The 19,156-nt window shown below is 42.0% G+C and overlaps 1 protein-coding gene across 50 annotated transcripts in view; it reads right to left on the bottom strand.

Annotated features, from left to right (window-relative positions):
* The window catches only part of DYM (dymeclin), a 210,157-nt gene that overhangs the window by 72,699 nt on the left and 118,302 nt on the right, over nucleotides 1–19,156 (bottom strand). The window lies entirely within an intron of this gene.

Genomic DNA, 19,156 nt, shown 5'->3' on the forward strand with positions numbered 1-19,156 from the left:
TGTCCCGTTCCTTCTTAAAAATACAAGTTTGTGTCCCCTTGGAAACAGCTGTGTGCAGCAGCTGGCAGCTGTTTCAAAGCAAATGCCAAACTGTAGAACCTCTGAGTGATTTGGGTCGAAACAGATCTTAAAGCTCATCCAGTCCCACCCCTGCCATGGCAGGGACACCTTACACTGTCCCAGGCTGCTGCAAGCCCTGTCCAACCTGGCCTTGGACACTGCAGGGATCCAGGAGCAGCCACAGCTGCTCTGGGCAGCCTGTGCCAGGGCCTGCCCACCCTTCTAAATAAAGACTTTCTTCCTAATATCCAATCTGAACCTGCCCTCTGCCTGTTTAAAGCTGTCTTGGCAGTATCTGCCCCATGTAAAAAGTCATTCTCCTGAGCTGATGACTGGCATCACAAATGGTTTTAATGCAGCCTGGGTAAGAAAATAATTTCTATCCCATCTCCCTGTTAAACAGCAAAGATAAAAGGCCACTCTTTTAATTCTAAAATCCTAAACTTGATCCTAATAAATTATATACTTCAAGACATCTTCATGACAAAACGTCATTAATTTTAAAGACGTCATTAAATTTTTAATTTTTTTATCTGCTTATATATGAACAGAGATCTGTATGTCACATGCTATAAAGCCATATCAAATTCTGCCTTACAGAGGTTAGGATATTGTTATATTAAGTAGAAAAACAAGGAGTCACCATACCCTTGTAGGTATATAAGCAAAATCAGAAACAGCTTAGAACAATTAAGGGAGGCTTTGCATTAACGAACAGGATTTCCTGCTAAAATGGAGTTAGAAAGACAATGACACTAGAAACAACATGGAAGAAAGGAATTTGATGTGGCAAGACAAAAGTAAATATTTACAAAATAAGCCAAGAGTTTAATTTCCAGAGACCAGGAAATGTATTTTTTAACTGAAGGCATAAATTGCTCAGCATCTCATGGCCACTTTCCAGCCAATGTTGGGAAATGGATGCTCCTATCGCTAGAGAAGTAAAAGGAACAGAAAGAAGTAAATTCCTTCCCCTGTATCTTGGTACAGATCATTTTATTCTCCTTTTGTCCAGCATGCCAAATAGCATCCTTGTAATTCCACTTACAGGGCAGAGCCGGGCTAGGACCTAACTCTAGGTTGTATTGAAGTAGAAACTCAATAAACAGACTGTGATGAGTTCCTGCATGCAAATCCAATATAACATGATGATTTTGACTTGACAGGGCAGTGCTTTGCTGAGCACCATCTCTCTCCTGTACTTTTCAACAGAGTGGCAAGTAAGAAACTAAATTCTGAAAGGCCGAAAGCTAAAAGAGGAAAATGAGTGCAGTCCAGTATAAATGGAATATATGTTTGCAAAGCTCAGATTAAATATAAGGTTTCTTCTGATCTTAAAATCCTCAAACCTGCTTCAGGTGTCTCATGGTATGCATGTAATTTCTCTCAATGATCCCTGTGTTTGTCTCGTTACTATTTTAAAAGAAAATCAAATGGGCAGAGTCCACAATAATTCCATTTCATCTTCTTGCTCTTAATTAAGTAGGGTGTCTCATAGCTGCTGAGAGATGATATTTGCCTTGAATGAGGGACAAACTCTGTGGGGTGAGAATCAGAGGAAATTGCTGGAGAAAGCATCCTGAGCAAAACTCTCAGCCAAAACCCCAATAACAGACTCCTAACAAAGAAATAACAACACTAGAAATAACAAAGAAATAACAAGATTAGAAAGACACTAGTGTCATGCAACCTAAGGTCCAAATCCCTGTCCTTTCAACACCGTGGATTTGGCACAGCTTTGCTCAAACACACTGGCTGTGCAAGCACATTTGTATTTGTATGTATTTGGGTGCCTTCTACACTTGTAAAGAGAATTGCAATGTCCTCTGAACTCACTTTGACAGGAGACAATCTGGGAATTTAGGAGGTAACAGACTCATTCTGCAGGCAAAAGGTCACAGGGTATGTGTATTGCTAACAGCCCTCTTTCTTCTAAGATTTAAGCAGAATATGAGTCTGGAACCCTGGTTCTGTACCTAGAGCTCTCACCTCTGGCACCATCCTGTCATGCAGCCCAGTGGTCTAAGTGAGAGTTTGGCTTTTCAGTGCCCTGCCATGGTTACAATGAATTAATTGCTCATTTCCTCTGAAACTTGGAAATAATACCAGAGTCAAAGAATGTTTGCATTTGAAGGCACCTTAAAGTCCATCCCATCCCCACCCCCTGCCATGGACAGGGACACCTTACAGTGTTCCCTCCAAGCCCTGTCCAGCCTGGCCTTGGCCACTGCAGGGATGCAGGGGCAGCCCCAGCTGCTCTGGGCACCCTGTGCCAGGGCCTGCCCACCCTCCCAGCCAGCAATTCCTTGCCAATATCCCAGCTGGGCCTGCCCTCTGGCACTGGCAAGCCATTGCCTGGGTGCTGGCCCTGCAGGCCTTGTCCCCAGTCCCTGGGCAGCTCTCCTGGAGCCCCTTTAGGCCCTGCCAGGGGCTCTCAGCTCTCCCTGGAGCCTTCTCTTCTCCAGGCTTTGACTTAACTTCATAAAACTTGCGTTTCAGTGTCGAAGCAGAACAAGAAACAAACCCCTAGGAGGACCTATCATATGCTGCAGACAGAGAATACTATTTTCATCTCATGCCTTTGTCTCCTTTCCCCCTCCTTTCTTTCAGTCCCTGTCCTAAAGGTCTCTTTGACATTCTTGCTCCACAGGAAGAAGTTTACTGCTTTCCTCATGGACTGACCTCTCTGGCCAGCTGTCCTTCCTGATCACATCTTTCTCCATCCACAGTGATCCTGCTAGTGGGTATGGAAAGCCAGTAGCTGTCTCTCCTTCATAACTGCAGTTTGTTTGGTTACCCTACCGACATAAAACATCTAAACTTTTTACAAACTGGAAACATTTTTTTAGAAAGAAATAGAGAACAAATTATTTAAAAAAAAATATTTTTTAAGAAATAAAGAAAATCACTTGGACCAACCAACTTTACAATAAAGCCATTGCTAAGGAAACTACAAAAATGACCAAAAATTCAAACCTGACATAGGTGTCACAGCTAAGATGTTCTCCCAAACACAATTTTGGATGCAAGGACTCTCTTTTGCATAACAACAAGACCATTTCTAAAATTCCAGTGCCTTATAAAATAAAAAAAAAAAAACCAAAAACATATTTATATCTGTGGATAGCTTCCATAATTGTTCATAGTGGGTATCAATCTTTTTTTCCCAAATCCCTATCTATAAATAATTTGTATTTACACTGTGAACACTTGTGAACCAGTAAGAACTTTTATGAGTACCACAGGCTCTAAAAAGAACAGTTATTAAGGAAATGAGCATTTTTTGTCTTCTGGATAAAGTTAGATGGCATGTGTTCAGTGTGCCTGAGGCCACACAAAGAATAAAGTCAATGTAAAAAAACCCCAAACCAGTGAATATCCTACATTCAGAACAAAGCACAATGAAATTAAAGATTGTGTTTCACTTTTGAAACAAAGATGGTTAATTAAAATGTCTCAAAAAGCCATAATCTATTATTTCCTGAACTTTGAGTTAAATTTCAATACTGATGAAGTCAATTTTTAGCATTAAAAGTGCATAAAGCATAATATATTGAGTGTATTACCACCTCCTTCAATGGAGTACCTCCATCCATATCATGTTCGTGATTTTAGCTCAAATATCTCATTTTACTGAATTTCCAGACATAAATTACATAGTTTGAGCTGCACTACCATAAAGGCTAAGTTGGAGCTGAATTTTGACCATTCCCCCTGCACCTTCACCAGGAATTTCACACAGGATGTTCAATCTTGGTAGACAAACTGCAATTTCTAAGTCATGTGTATTCAAGCCAGTACATACAGAATTTCAATTTTCAAATTTTGCTCACACATTCCTTTCTCAATACATCACATCAGGAATGAAATACTTCAGAAGGAATAGAGAAGAGGACTTCAGGTATGGTACTTAATAACAAACTTAAAATTCACACTACAATATCTGGTATCACAATATCCACACAGGTTCAACCTCTGGCCCATGGAAACCTCATGAGGTTTAACAAGACCAAGCACTGGAGCTGTAGCTGGGTCAGGGCAGCCCCCGGGATCAATCCAGGCTGGGGATGAGCAGAGGGAGCAGCCCTGGGAGAAGGACCTGGGGGTGCTGGGGGGGGAGAGCTGGACCTGCCCCAGCCCTGAACCCCCTGCCCTGGGCTGATTCCCCAGCGTGGGCAGCAGGGGAGGGGGGATTGTGCCCCTGTGCCCCTGTGCTCAGGTGAGACCCCACCTGCAGAGCTGCCCCAGCCCTGGGCAACACCAGCACAAGGACGTGGAGCTGCTGGAGCCAGCCCAGAGGAGGCCACGCAGCTGCTGCCAGGGCTGGAGCCCCTGTGCTCTGGAGGCAGCCTGGGAGAGCTGGGGCTGCTCCCCTGCACAAGTATTCAGGCTCCAGGGAGAGCTGAGAGCCCCTGGCAGGGCCTAAAGGGGCTCCAGGAGAGCTGCCCAGGGACTGGGGACAAGGCCTGCAGGGCCAGCACCCAGGCAATGGCTTGCCAGTGCCAGAGGGCAGGCCCAGCTGGGATATTGGCAAGGAATTGCTGGCTGCGAGGGTGGGCAGGCCCTGGCACAGGGTGCCCAGAGCAGCTGGGGCTGCCCCTGCATCCCTGCAGTGCCCAAGGCCAGGCTGGACAGGGCTTGCAGCAGCCTGGGATAGTAGAAGGTGTCACTGTCCATGACATGGGATGGAAGGAGATGAGCTTCAAGGTCCCTTCCCAACCCAAATTTCTCTGGGATGACTAAGCGTATGCACCTACCTAAAACATCCTCCTCCCAGAGTGGTGTTTTCTGGAAATACTTCTCTTCTCTGAAAACAGCACTGATGTACAGACAGATATACTTTCAAAGAGATTAAATGCTTAAACATTTCCAGAAGGACATGAAGGTATACTAGTACTTGAAAAACAGAAAAATGCAATATAAATACAGGATAGTGTCAAGTAATGTAACACCAAATGATGTAACATGTCAAGTGTTTTTCAATACAAGACCAAGATTAAGTTTAATATCTATTACCAAACCCATCCTGTAACAACACAGTACTTGAAAAATAAGTATCTCAAATAAAAAGTGTTTACATCCTTCACTGTAATGTCAACATCATTCCCTTTGTTGCATTTCTGTGAATTTCTGTTCTAAGAAACAAACCTGCAAAAGGTAGCCTGTCATAAATAAACCACTTTTCAAAGGAAAATTGAAGTTAAAATTGATAGGATATTAAAGATAGGTATTTTCATCCTGAAAAATACTGCATCATTGAAAGAAAACATTTATCAAGAATATTACATTTTTTTGTAAGGGATGTTAATATCCAGCCAGAATCCAACTGCAGTGAATGTAGAACAAAACAAGGGATAATGAAGCATTTCGTAAGAGTGCAATTCAGTATGGAACAAGCTACAGTTATCTACAGTTAACTTGGCTTTATGAAGCCCCGGTCTGCCCTTGCCCAGTTCAGTGTACATACTGTGCCAACATCCTGAGAAACTGGCCCACAGCATTTTCTGAACTCCTGTTATTTAACATTTCTCTTTATTTTCTTTATTTCTCTCTTCTTGGTAGCTTCAGCCTCTCAACAACTCCCATGTCCTTTCCTATGTATGTCTGAGAAATAATACCAGGGCCTTTCACCTGCTTCATTTTCCATGTATCTTTATGATGAATAATAAAGCTGACCTCCCTAACATCACATTCCAAATTCGCAGTGTTTAATGATTTTCTCCCTCTTTCATAAGAAAAACCAAACCAAACCAACAACAACAAAACCTAAAACAAAAAGAAAAAACAAAAACAAACAAACAAACAAAAAGGGTGGGGTGGGGGAACAAGCTGTGAAGCATCACTGGAAGTATTTAAAAGATCTGTGAATGTGGAACTTTGGGACATGGGTTATTGGTGAGGGAATGGTTGGATTTGATGCTTTTAGAGGGATTTTCCAGCCTAAATTATTGCATTAAATATCGAGCAAGGACCTAGAAAGGCTAAGAGACAACTTCAGGGAACAGCATATAGGTACCAAGAATATACCATTGTCTCCAGCATGTATGAAAGCATTTAGAAATACACTACAGGCAGCTTGAAATGCTCTGAACTACTCATCATTGCAGGAAGACAACAATCTTAAAACAGATAATCTGGAAGCCTTTAAGAAAGGAAAAATATTTGGAGCACTGAATTCTCCCAGCTTTTGTCTCCATCACCAACACTGTTCCCCCAAACAAACATGTGTGGTCAAAATCACTGTAGCTCACAGCAGGAAAAGACTTGTCAGCATCCTGAAGGATCCCTGGCTTGGACAGTCTCCTCATCTTTTATAAAAATACTTTCCATATCTAGCAAAAGTCACATCTTGCCACAATCCAACCTTGACAGAGCTGAAATGCAATCCTGCTCCTCCACTCTAGTCTGCTGTCAATGTTTTTAATTTCATTCTTCAGTGAAAAAGGTGTCACAGACAATACCAATGAGATCCAGAAATCTTACAAGGGCATGAATAGCCCTTATTAAGAAAAAATCAGATTTTATTTAGGTAAAGCTTTAAAGCTATTGTTCATTACTTTTCAGTAGGAAAAACATCATTATTTCCCACATACACTGTCATCTGAAATTACCTTACCCACTATTGAACCTGTCATTCTGAAGAGAGATTATTTAATTGCCTTCATACATCCTCAAGTCTCAGGACTGGTGGGACATCTAACACAGATTTGATTTAATGATTTATTTCAGCATTCTTGCAGTTGTGCAATATTTTTCCATCTTAAAAACTAACATGATAGCTTTTAAGTCCCAGTCCTTCAAGCTGCGCAGTAATTAAATTTACATTGTCTTCAATTTATTTGGAAATTAACCTCCTTCCCACAGAGAAAGAGGTTGTGCTTTACCTCCCACTCAGTTTTATAAATCTTATTCTGCTGTGTAATTATTTCTGCCTCTATCAATCCAGAAAATCCTCCTAAATTCCAAAACACTACCCTCCCCAAAATGTACTTTTTAAAAAGACGCATTTCTGTGATGTTCCAGGTCATTCTCTGTTTTTCCCAAAGTTAAGACAACACTTCCAGGAACTGACTTCATGATGATTAAGCAAACACTAACAAATTCAATATTCTATACTGTACAAAAACCAAGTGCAACCATCACGGATTGGGATGTTAATTCCGCTCCCACTTGGGAAACAAACGCTAGGCCAGAGGATCAAATATAAACTGTATTTCAATGGGATATTCAGAAGAGACACAGTAAGAGTCTTTCTAGGCATGCACAAACATTGTTCTGAATTTCAGTTTACCCTGGTGACAGAACCACATAATCACAAAATCATTTAGGTTGGAAAAAACCTCTGAGATCATGGAGTCCAAGCTGTGCCCAATCCCCACCTTTTCACCACTCTAGAGCTCTGGGTGCCACGTCCAGGTGTTCCTTGGACAGCTCCAGGTATGGGGATTCCAACATCTCCACTCTGGGCAGTTCCAAGGCCTGGCCACCCTTTCCATGGGGAAATTGCTGCTGCTGTTCCCCTTGACCCTGCCCTGGCCCAGCCTGAGGCCGTTCCCTCTCCTCCTGTCCCTGTTCCCTGGCAGCACAGCCCGACCCCCCCAGCTGTCCCCTCCTGGCAGGGACTTGTGCAGAGCCACAAGGGCCCCCTGAGCCTCCTTTTCTCCAGGCTGAGCCCCTTTCCCAGCTCCCTCAGCCCCTCCTGGGGCTCCAGCCCCTTCCCCAGCTCCGTTCCCTGCCCTGGACACGCTCCAGCCCCTCGGTGTCTCTCCTGTGCTGAGGGGCCCAGGGCTGTCCCAGCACTGGAGGTGCCCCAGCAGCGCCGGCACAGATCACAGATGAGTTTTACCTACCCTGGTGGTGTTATCTGAAATCTTAATGCCACGCCAAAACTATCCTGGATACTGAAGTAATTTGTAAACGCAAACAACTACACAGACAGTATATAGACTCTCGAAGATAAAATCAAGATAATAATGGTATTTTGCAATTAAGCCAAATTGTAATAGAGTGATGAAGTAGAGACTAGATAAATGGACAGAGAGGTGGACAGAAACCTGGCTAAACTCAAGAGGTCAAAGAGCTACAGTCAGTACTACAAAGTCCAGCTGGAGCCCAGCCGTAAGTGGTGCACCCCATGTGTTGATTCTGGTGGAGGTCACACAGCTGCCGCCAGGGCTGGAGCCCCTGTGCTCTGGAGGCAGCCTGGGAGAGCTGGGGCTGCTCCCCTGCACAAGTATTCAGGCTCCAGGGAGAGCTGAGAGCCCCTGGCAGGGCCTAAAGGGGCTCCAGGAGAGCTGCCCAGGGACTGGGGACAAGGCCTGCAGGGCCAGCACCCAGGCAATGGCTTGCCAGTGCCAGAGGGCAGGCCCAGCTGGGATATTGGCAAGGAATTGCTGGCTGGGAGGGTGGGCAGGCCCTGGCACAGGGTGCCCAGAGCAGCTGGGGCTGCCCCTGCATCCCTGCAGTGGCCAAGGCCAGGCTGGACAGGGCTTGCAGCAGCCTGGGACACTGGAAGGTGGCCCTGCCCATGGCAGAGAGTGATACTGTATAAGCTTTAAAGATTTCTTCCAACTGTTCTCAGATGGGGGTCTCAAAACATAGAAACATCTAATAGATTATGAGATGGTGTTAGGTCATAGGTAGGACTTGATGATCTCAAAATGCCATAGGTCTTTTCCAATCTAGATGATTCTGTGATTCTGATGGGAAGGTCTAGAGATGATGAAGCCAGACACACTGGTGCCCAGAGAAAGGACAAAAGGAAATGGGTCCAAATTGAAATACAGGAAATTGCATTTAACCGTAAGAGAAAAACCACAAGTTACTCAGAGAGCTTGTGGAGTCACCATCTTTGGAGATATTAAACATCAACTGGATGTAGCCTTGGGCATACAGCTCTTGGTGACCCTGCCCTTGGACATGACAATCTCCAAAGATGTTTCCTAACCAGTCACTTTGATGATTCCCTGAAATCACTGAGCACAATCATTGAGCACAACTCAATAAACAAAACAGTGCACGGAAAACTGCCTGCTGGGAATGAATACCAAGTCAGTGTAGAAACCTTTAAAGCCACAACTGCACTACAAAGCACTCTGGGAAATATAGAAAACATACTTCAGGGTAAAATCCTGCAGTAGCAAGAAGATGGCTTGTTGATTAATTACAAGAATGCAGCATCGGAAAGATCTGGTTTCATTTATTAGGTAGGGAGTTTTTTATAATCGCTGATTTTTAATTTTTGCTGAGTGAATGTAACACTAAAAGCAAGGACTTGCATCTTTTCACACTCTGGTGAAAAGGAAAACATCTATGTTGAATTCCCTTAAAAGTCTTCTGTGAAACTGAGAGGAAATCACTGAATTTTCACCAACTACAAGTCAAAACCCCTATCACACTACTGCTGACAGGTCTTTTAGAGGTACCTTACCACATCATACCTATAAAACTAGATTTTCATCATCTATAAAATATTCTGGTAACTAACACAGAATCCAGGAAAAATGTAATACTGCACATTATGCACCTAGAAGTATTTACAGTCACCAAGTGCACAAGGCAGGAAGATTAAATGGGAACTTTAAAATCTTTCATTAGTTACATGTATTGAACCAGTTTTCAGCTAGGCCAACGCCCCAGAAAACTTTTCCAACAGAAGAAAAGCCAAATGCTAATCACTGTCCTGGAGGTTACACTGGGGCTGCAGGATTAGTCATCTTGGAAACCAGTTGTGGTTGTTCCTATTTTCCTCTCCCACTGCTTTTTCTGATCTGTGGCTGCTGCAGTGGGAGCATTCTCATCAATGTTTTCTCATAAATTCAGCTTACAAACACGAAAGAACAAAACCACTTAAGAATAGCTCACAGCTCTCACCCCCTACATCCTGCTGCAGAGTGGGGATCCAAAAACTCCTTACACAACTTAAATCAATCCTTTGGAGGATTGGAATAAAGAGCTGACTAAATCTTCCCCCCAAGCCTCTCTCTTCATTTCTTGGTCAAATAGGCTGTGGTGAGGAAGGGCGATACCAAAATGTGAGAAGACATAACAGTTGTTTTCAGATGTTCTCAATAGAAGCCGGAAATGAAAAAAAAACAGGAGTAGTTCTTAAAGTGTTATTAATTCTGCAAATCTGGAATGGTTTGGGTCACTTAGGTCAGTATGAATAAATCTGGATGCCCATTTCCAGTTTTTCAGGCGTCACACCTTCAACAAGCAGGTCAGCAATGCTCCCTATTTCCTCCATTCAGCTCCTTTCCTCCCCATCCTGTTCCAGCCACGTGTGGAGCCAGACCAGGTCTGCAGGACCCAGCAGCTCGGGGGCTCTGCCTCTGTTATAATGTGCTTATGAGCCCTCACTGGACATAAGCATTGCCTCTTTGATGGAGAATCACTGATTTAGATTCAACATCTGGGCAGCTAGGAGACTACCCAAAACTACATCATTAGGAGGACCATGAGGATGATGCCTCTAATCACTTCTGTTGTTAATCAAATATTAAAAAAAGGTTGTTTGTTTTTTGTTTTTTTTTAAATCAAAAGAAACCAAACTTTCCAAACTCATGTTATCCACAGCTGCAGTTAATTAGAAAAACAGAAACTCTCAGGTATTTTCACTAAGCAGGTCTGCCCTATGGCTCCTGCACAGAACATCTCTGCAGCACATATCACAACATCTGCTTTGAGACAATTTTAAACCCTGGGCTTAACTATATAAGGTTTATCTCCTGGATTCATCACTTTTAAACTAACATGCCAGCCCCATATCAGCAAACCACTCAGATATCCTTCTCATGCACAATATCCCACTAACCGAATTATGTTTCAAGTGAAAGCCTCCTATGAAGTTGCAAGTATGTTGTGAGATTCTCTCATTTTTAACTGCACTGTTGATTCTTGGTGCTATTGATTTAAAAATTACTGCTGAACTAAAATTTTATATATTTTATGAACTGGGACACTTTGCATCCAACCTGAAAAGCATAAAACTTTAAACCTCTTGTCCTCTACATTAACAAGATTAATTTCTTGCTGCCTTTGTTCTTCAGAGTCCTTTTTAAAATTTCCTTCATCACCACTGCTCATATACACAACTTTAATCCCTTAAGCTCATCCATCTCTTCTCCAAGAGATACCTGCAAAGATGTTTGCTGCACTGTTCTTCTCGTGAATCATTTGTTACTTAAGGTTTGCAAAGTTCTTTGAAATATTTTAGTACTGAGGGTACTGCCCAGTTCTGGGTAGACACCCAGATCTCTCCCAGGAGACCCATGTATGTGGTTTAAACATTTAGCTCTCAATGAATATCAAGATGTAGACACTCCTACTTAGATGGGAAAAAAATACATACATTCTGATGCTTCAAGCATTCTGACTGGAACATCTTAATCAAAATTATAGCTTGTGACAACTCTAGCTGCAGTCAATACTTTCTTTAATTTGACAAATTGGAAGATGTTTTGAATCAGTAACATATGTTTGTTATTTTCTAAATTAATAAATCTCTATATTTAAGCAATAATTAAATATTTTACTAAGCTGCTTTCACTAGTCAAAGTTCATGCAATGCTGTTCGGGAAATCAAAACAGATAGGAGTGCATCACCTAGATGGAAAAAGCCAAGAATACCTGCAGGGTACTCCCTCCTGCCAGTGGCAGTGACTTAAGGAAGATTCTGGAGAGGTGAACCCAGGGAAGTCAGCAGACACAACAGAGTGGATCTCAGCTGGATCTCAGCAAGGTTTTTTTAATCTAAGGATAAAACTAGGTAAGATGAGCATAAATTCTTCCTCCTTTCAGCTATAAGCTGTTTCAGTATATTCAGACTGACATGCTTTTTGTTAGCATTCTCCTGAACTCTTCAGGCAAGCTATGGCATTTTTCTCCTTTTACTCCCAAAACAATAGCTTATTTACATACTTACCAAAGAATAAGACACTCTCCCAATGCTGATTAAATGCCAGACGTTACGTAGGAACGCAAAACCCCCGGACTCTGAACATAGTGCTACAATGGAAATGTGTGAAAGTAATTTTGTTCCAGTTTCATCTCATGGGAATGTGGGCACATAAGCATCCAATTAAAAATAATTCTGACTGATCAAGATGTGTTTTAGCTTCACATGCTAATGTGGTAGAATGCGTCTAGAACATGCCTGTGATAGATTTTTGCCAGGGTGGGAGGAATAAAGATTATTATAGAGAAAGAACATCACTCTTGCAATTTTCCCTTTTTCAATTTCATTTCTTGTACATGAGAATGCAGAGTTTTGGCAACCTGTGCTGTTTTGTACTATTTGGGTCAAATCACCTGGGGAACCTGAGAAGATAAAATTTTTAATGGGAAGATTCCAAATCAAAATGCAGCCTTTTAAAGCAATCTGTAAGGCAAACAAATGAACAAAATCCTTCGTGGCAATCTGCCTGTAACTTCCAATTTTTATGCCAAACAAAGCCACTTTGATCCACTCTTCTGACACAAGCCATAGGAATTCCCTCAGTTACTTCCTCCTTCAAGTCCAATAGCTTTGGCTGGACTTGGACATATCTTTTAGGAGAACATCCAATCTCATTTAAAAATTCCAATCTAGGGAAATCCAGTGTCCTTGTTAAACTATTCCAATGACTCATGCACCATGTAAAAAAAGATGGACCAGTCTCAGCTGGGTTTGCTTTCCAGCTACTGGAGTGCATTGTACTTTTGCACAGGATCACAGAATATCCTGAGGGACGCACCAGGATCCTCCAGTCCAGCTCCTGGCCCTGCACAGACACCCCAACAATCCCACCCTGGGCACCCCTGGCAGCGCTGTCCAAAGGCTCCTGGAGCTCTGGCAGCCTCAGGGATGTCACCATTCCCTGGGGAGGCTGGGCAGTGCCAGCACCCTCTGGGGGAAGAACCTGGCCCTGATATCCAACCAGAACCTCCCCTGACATACCTTATTAAAGAGCCCCCTTAGTGAAGGATTTATTTAACCTTAATCTTCCAAATAATTTATGGAGTAAACTCATAAAAATGCCATAGAGTACTTCTGATTTCTTTCAAAGTCAACCTGGACCTTTTATCTTGTAGCATGATCTATGTGCATGGAACTCCACCAGCTTTATGAAAATATACTTTGCTTTCATCAAGCTTAGACAATTACATTTTTGTATCAGCAATCTCTCCCCTTCACTGATCACTCCTTCCCTAAAAACTAGTTTTGATACTTAATTTTAAATAGGGCAGGACTCAGCAAATCAATGCAGGGGTTTCCACTAGACATGAACCCACTTGATAAACATCCAGTTAAACTATATTTGATACCTATAAGCAAGGCAGTTCTTCACCCAATGAACACCCACAGCACTGATTTTGTATCTCACTGGTTTCTTGATCATTATGCTGTGCAATACAAAGATAAATAATCTGTAATAGAATTATTTATAAACAATTCTGCTCTGCCAAGTCACTCAATGTTGAATGTAAAGTGATCATTCCATAATAAACAACTCCAAGCCTTCAATAAAATTATGAGCAGCTGACTAAAAGTCACAATCACAAAGCAATAAAATACTAAATTATATTCATTCAACAGACCTCTGACTTTCTCCCTCCACCTATTTTCCCCCCAAAGAAAAATTATTAAATGAGCTAGATTTTGGGGAACTGATCCATTCTAATGCAGCAGCCAAAAAAGCACCTCATCTCCTTAGGTGTGCATCTCCAGCTCAGAAACTGAGCCCCACAAACTATCTTGCACGGAAGCCCAGAGAACAGAGTTTCCACAGAAATTTACAGGCCACTCTAGAGAAATCTCAGCATATGGGTATTAACAAACCAGTCTGAATCCTTGAAAAAATATTAATGCAGTTTGTCTTTTTTCCCCTTTGTCAATTTTCACTTGTTCTTGCTTCTATTTATTTAAGTGACTTAATTAAATTCTGTCAGCTGTTCCATGGTCTGCCCAAGACTGAAGTTTAAAATACACCATAACCGCTGAACTCAATGACTACTGGTTGACTATTACAGCAACTCACAGCACTGGGCAGGCATTGAAAATAAAACATAAAACTGTGCACATTAAACCCAGTAGGAAAAAGACCACCTTTGAGACTTCAGGTTTAACACTGATAATGGCAACAGTTAGAATTTGTCAGTGGCACAGCATTAAGATGAAAAAAAAATTGTTCACTCACAAAAATGTACCATTTCCAACTCTGACATTAAAGGATGGAGAAATTATTCCATGTACTGCAATAACAAGAAAAATTTCCCAGCCCACCCATAATGATGCTCTCTGGTAATGCAATGACACAGCATCCCCGAATGGTACCAACCCGGTTCCCATCAGCTTGGCAGGATGCTGAGCAGAGATCACTGAATGGTGATTGGAGGAAACAGAAAGGAAAAAGAGAAGGAAAAAGTTCATTGATCAAATACCAGCTTTGGAAGCCAAGTACAGAGTCTTATTTAAATATCCAGCAGAAAAAGAATGTTTTTACTCAGTACTGTCAAAAAAACCCTCCAAGTTTGTTTTTTTTTTTTTTAAAGTGCTTAAATCTACCAATTTTTTACGTGTATTGGAGAAATAATTTTTTCTTTAGGGAAAAATATTTTAAACGATACTATCTACCATTCCAAAAATAGTTTGCTCTAGTGATAAATGAAGTAAAGCTGGTTCTTGCCTGTGACAGATCCAGATTCTGCCATCTTCATTATTCTGCTTTTAATCCTATGACAAATGTGGGGCCATCTATATAAGCTCTGACAGGTTAAGCTCACAGTGAAGTAATGACCAATGTCTGTCCTATCCCTGGAAATGTTCCAGGCCAGGTTGGATGGGGCTTGGATCAAAGTGGGATAGTGGATGGTGTCCCTGGTCCCTGGAAGGAGGTGGAATGGGATAAGCTTTTGGGTCCCTTCCAACCCTAGCATTTAATGACACTGAGCAAAGCTGATGTATTAACTGTTTTACTTGCACTAACTTATGTTGAGTTTTTCACACTAACTGCCTAAAAGCTCAATGGCAACAAATACTCAGGATTATTAAGAGAAAAAGAACCCACATCTGTCAATCCTTGAAAGAATATGAATTGCCACTCTTCTATACATAGCATTAATCCATGCATAAGCTATCTAAGGTTCAATAATATGTTTGCCTCATGTTTTTTCACACCTTCCCTTTGACCCAAGTCAAAGAAAATATATCAGAGTTGCAAATATTTAAGCTGTTTTTGAGGATGATACCTAGACACCTTTCCTGCATTGTCAGATCAGTAACCCATACCAGGACACAGGACTGGGCTCCAGGCCCTATGCCCCAGCACAGCTCACACTCTGAGGACAAAGGAACTGGAAACTGGATAATAAACTCAAGTTGGCTTTAAGCAGCACTTCAGCTTCAGGTTGCAGCACGAGAACCATTTCTAGTAAATTAGCAGCATTTCTCAAAGCTAACCTCCAAAGCTAAGATGACACATTCTTAAATGAATATAACTGCATGACTCCGTTGACTCTGATGGCATGGGAGAAGGATGGCTGAGAAGCTCCTTCTCCATACACTTCAGACAATGTGCCAGAAAGGGATCATTATAATCTCATGAGATACATTTTGCTGTTTAAACAAACCTAGCATTAAGTAATAGAAGATAAGCAAAATGGGTAAACTGAATGTCAATTTGATATCGTAATTCTTGGTCTTCTTTATCTAGGAAAAAAAAAAATCCTAATTTAAATTAATCCATAATAAATTTCATCTCTGCAACTTTAGGACATATTTACCTAATTTAGAAGGCTCAGCAAAACTGTATTTCCTGCTTTCATGCAGAGTGTCAAGCCCGCTGTGAACATAAACCTGTCCGTAATTTGTTCAGCATCCCAGAACTAATCATTGCTTGTTAGCTGCCTCTTTCCTAGTACATGCACTAAGGCAGTCTGCCTTCAAGAGCAATTTTCCAGAGCTTTCCTACAACCCAAAGAGGTTTAAAACAAAACGGGAACACACACAAGCATCAAAACATCACACGATGAATATGAAATGCAAAAGGAAACAGTAAGAGTGGCAAACATATCTTGCATCACAAAGCACAGTTGCTGCAATAAAAAATACATAGCAAAGTCACAACAGAATTATTAGACATTAGGAATTTCACACTGCAAACCCAGGCTCAATATTTATGCTATGCTAATGCTAGTGCATAATAAAATGGGTATTGCACCCACTGTGCTTCCAGAATTTGCAAGAGACTGAAAGCAGCACTGGCACTAAATCCCAGTGAAAGCTGCCTGGAAAACTGGTGCTGTGGACTCGCTCCCTGTGGGATATCAAAATCTGTGCTATTTTGCATTCCCACCTCCATGCTTTAACCAGTGTTGGCTGTCCAGTAAGTGTGGGGTGTGGAGTGCCTGTGTGACACGTCACCACCAAGTTCTTAGAAACATCCATGGCACACTGAAAACCTTAGAAACAAAGAATGGTTTGAGATGGAAGGGACCTGAAGAGCCATGTATTACCACACACATGCCATGTTAGGGACACTTTCCCCTGTCCCAGGCTGCTGCAAGCCCTGTCCAGCCTGGCCTTGGACACTGCAGGGATGCAGGGGCAGCCCCAGCTGCTCTGGGCACCCTGTGCCAGGGCCTGCCCACCCTCCCAGCCAGCAATTCCTTGCCAATATCCCAGCTGGGCCTGCCCTCTGGCACTGGCAAGCCATTGCCTGGGTGCTGGCCCTGCAGGCCTTGTCCCCAGTCCCTGGGCAGCTCTCCTGGAGCCCCTTTAGGCCCTGCCAGGGGCTCTCAGCTCTCCCTGGAGCCTGAATACTTGTGCAGGGGAGCAGCCCCAGCTCTCCCAGGCTGCCTCCAGAGCACAGGGGCTCCAGCCCTGGCAGCAGCTGCGTGGCCTCCTCTGGGCTGGCTCCAGCAGCTCCACAGCCTTGTGCTGGTGTTGCCCAGGGCTGGGGCAGCTCTGCAGGTGGGGTCTCACCTGAGCACAGGGGCACAGGGGCACAATCCCCCCTCCCTTGCTGCCCACAGTGCTTTTGAACATGTTTAATCTAAACATTAATATATTTGCACATAAAATCTAGCAAAATAGTAATGAAAACTGTAATTCTTTGGTAAGTACAAAGACAGGCAGCACCATCTGTGGGTATCAGAGCATCATTAGAGACCTGCTGCTCAGGGCTAAATTTTATATTCTTTGCCAAGAATACTGGATGGGGGTGGTGATTTATACATCACCATAACTAATTATCCTCTGCCTTTAGTAATTTATAAATTCCATCTCTTCTGTAAACAGACTGATCACTGTAGTATTTAATACAGGATGGATGCATAGATTCACAGAAAAAACTTTTGGCACCTCAATTACGCTGTTGTATTTGATTCTACTTACAGACTTAGGCCAATTTCCTGAAGGTACCACTTCTCTAATCTTCCAATATTAAAACAACAGTAGAGAATGAGCCATGAAAAACTACTGCTTCTCAATTTTTACAACAGCAATTTCTATTTCAAATCTTCTGTTCTCCTCCTGTCTCTGAGTAAGATAACCTGCAATGAAAATCTGAGATTTTACAATCTCCCAGACTGATGTACTGTAATATATCTCAACTGATGCATAAGCCCCATTTCAGAAAGTGGTAACAGTAAAAAATTTCTCCCTCAGTTTTGGTACAGGGAATAACTGGATGAATGTTTTTCTCTAAAACTTCACAAGCTTTGTTACATGAAAACACAGTGTTATCAGTGCTTATTTTCATTCACAGAACACCTGAAAGATGCAACGGAGAAGCACTCAGTCTTCCAAGGATCATTTTGTCAGCTTAATGTGTAGTGCTGCTGCTGTACAGAATTACCAAAATTTCATAGAAACAAGCTGGGAGAATTACACTATTTCTTTTACATTTTCAGGATATCATTCCTACATATAAAACATTACATCTTAAAAAAGCTTGTAGTGTAGACTGCACTTACTATTATTATTCATTTTTAAATAAGCCTTTGAAATCTCAGGCTTTTTGACTACTTTAATACCATATCCCTGTTCCAAATTAATCTGGAGAATGCCCCTGGGACAGCTAGATTTTCATCTCCTGTTGAGATCTTCAGAGTAATTCTCCATCATTATATACTACTATAAATTTTTTCTTTTGTACAAAAAGAGCTATTTCAGCTTGCATGCCGTATTTTCTTCCCCTGACAATCAAGCTGGTTTTACTTATGTTTACTGTGTGGTCTCTTGCTATTGTATGCTGGCTTAGCTGGGAAGCTGCATTTCCACCCTGGATGCTTTCCATGTTCTGATCAGTTTTGTCACGCAATTTTTTCCTTGTTTTCCCAAAGCTTCTAGGATCTAGGTTAATATATTTAATTATCCACAGCATCAACAATGAAATAGTAAAACTTAAATTTTTACTTGGAGTAAACAGCTAAGAGAAATCCTTTGGGTATGGCAAGTAGGACTGACTTTAAATTCTGTCTTTTTATAGTTTCTGTAAAGCATCTATAATTCTCTACCACAAACAAGAATTTCGGGCTGATGGAACTTCATCATTCTTATTCTGTATAATTAAAAGTGATCAGGCATACAAAAAAAAGAGAGATCTTTCTTAATTGTCCCAAGTAACAACCAACAGAAGAGGAAATTGACTCAACTTGTATCAGGGGTGGTTTAGGTTGGGTATCACGAAAAATTTCTTAACCCTGAGGGTGGTCAGGCATTGTCACCGCTGCCAAGGGCAGTGATGGAGTCCCCAGCCCTGGAGGGATTTAGAAGCCGTGTGGATGTGGCACTTGGGGACATGGATCAGTGGTGGCCTGAGCAGTGCTGGAAAATGGCTGGACTCAATGGTCTTGGAGGGCTTTTCCAGCACAAACAATCCTGTGATTAACTGCCATGAAAACTCCCTGAACTTGAGGGAAAAGCTCTATAATTCCTATTCTTGAAAAGCAAATTATATAGACAACATCACAAATAAAACAATGATTGTCAAGGAAGTATTAGATACTTGCGTGTAAGAGAACTTAAATCTCTGCACAATTCCAAACAAACTATGCAACTGCAGTGGAAGTTTTGTGAATCATGGCTCATGTTCTTATGTCAAGGCTTTGGAAA

The sequence above is a fragment of the Cyanistes caeruleus genome, chromosome Z (genome assembly GCF_971803275.1).
Source record: "Cyanistes caeruleus chromosome Z, bCyaCae1.hap1.1, whole genome shotgun sequence".
In the NCBI taxonomy this organism is placed as follows: domain Eukaryota; kingdom Metazoa; phylum Chordata; class Aves; order Passeriformes; family Paridae; genus Cyanistes; species Cyanistes caeruleus.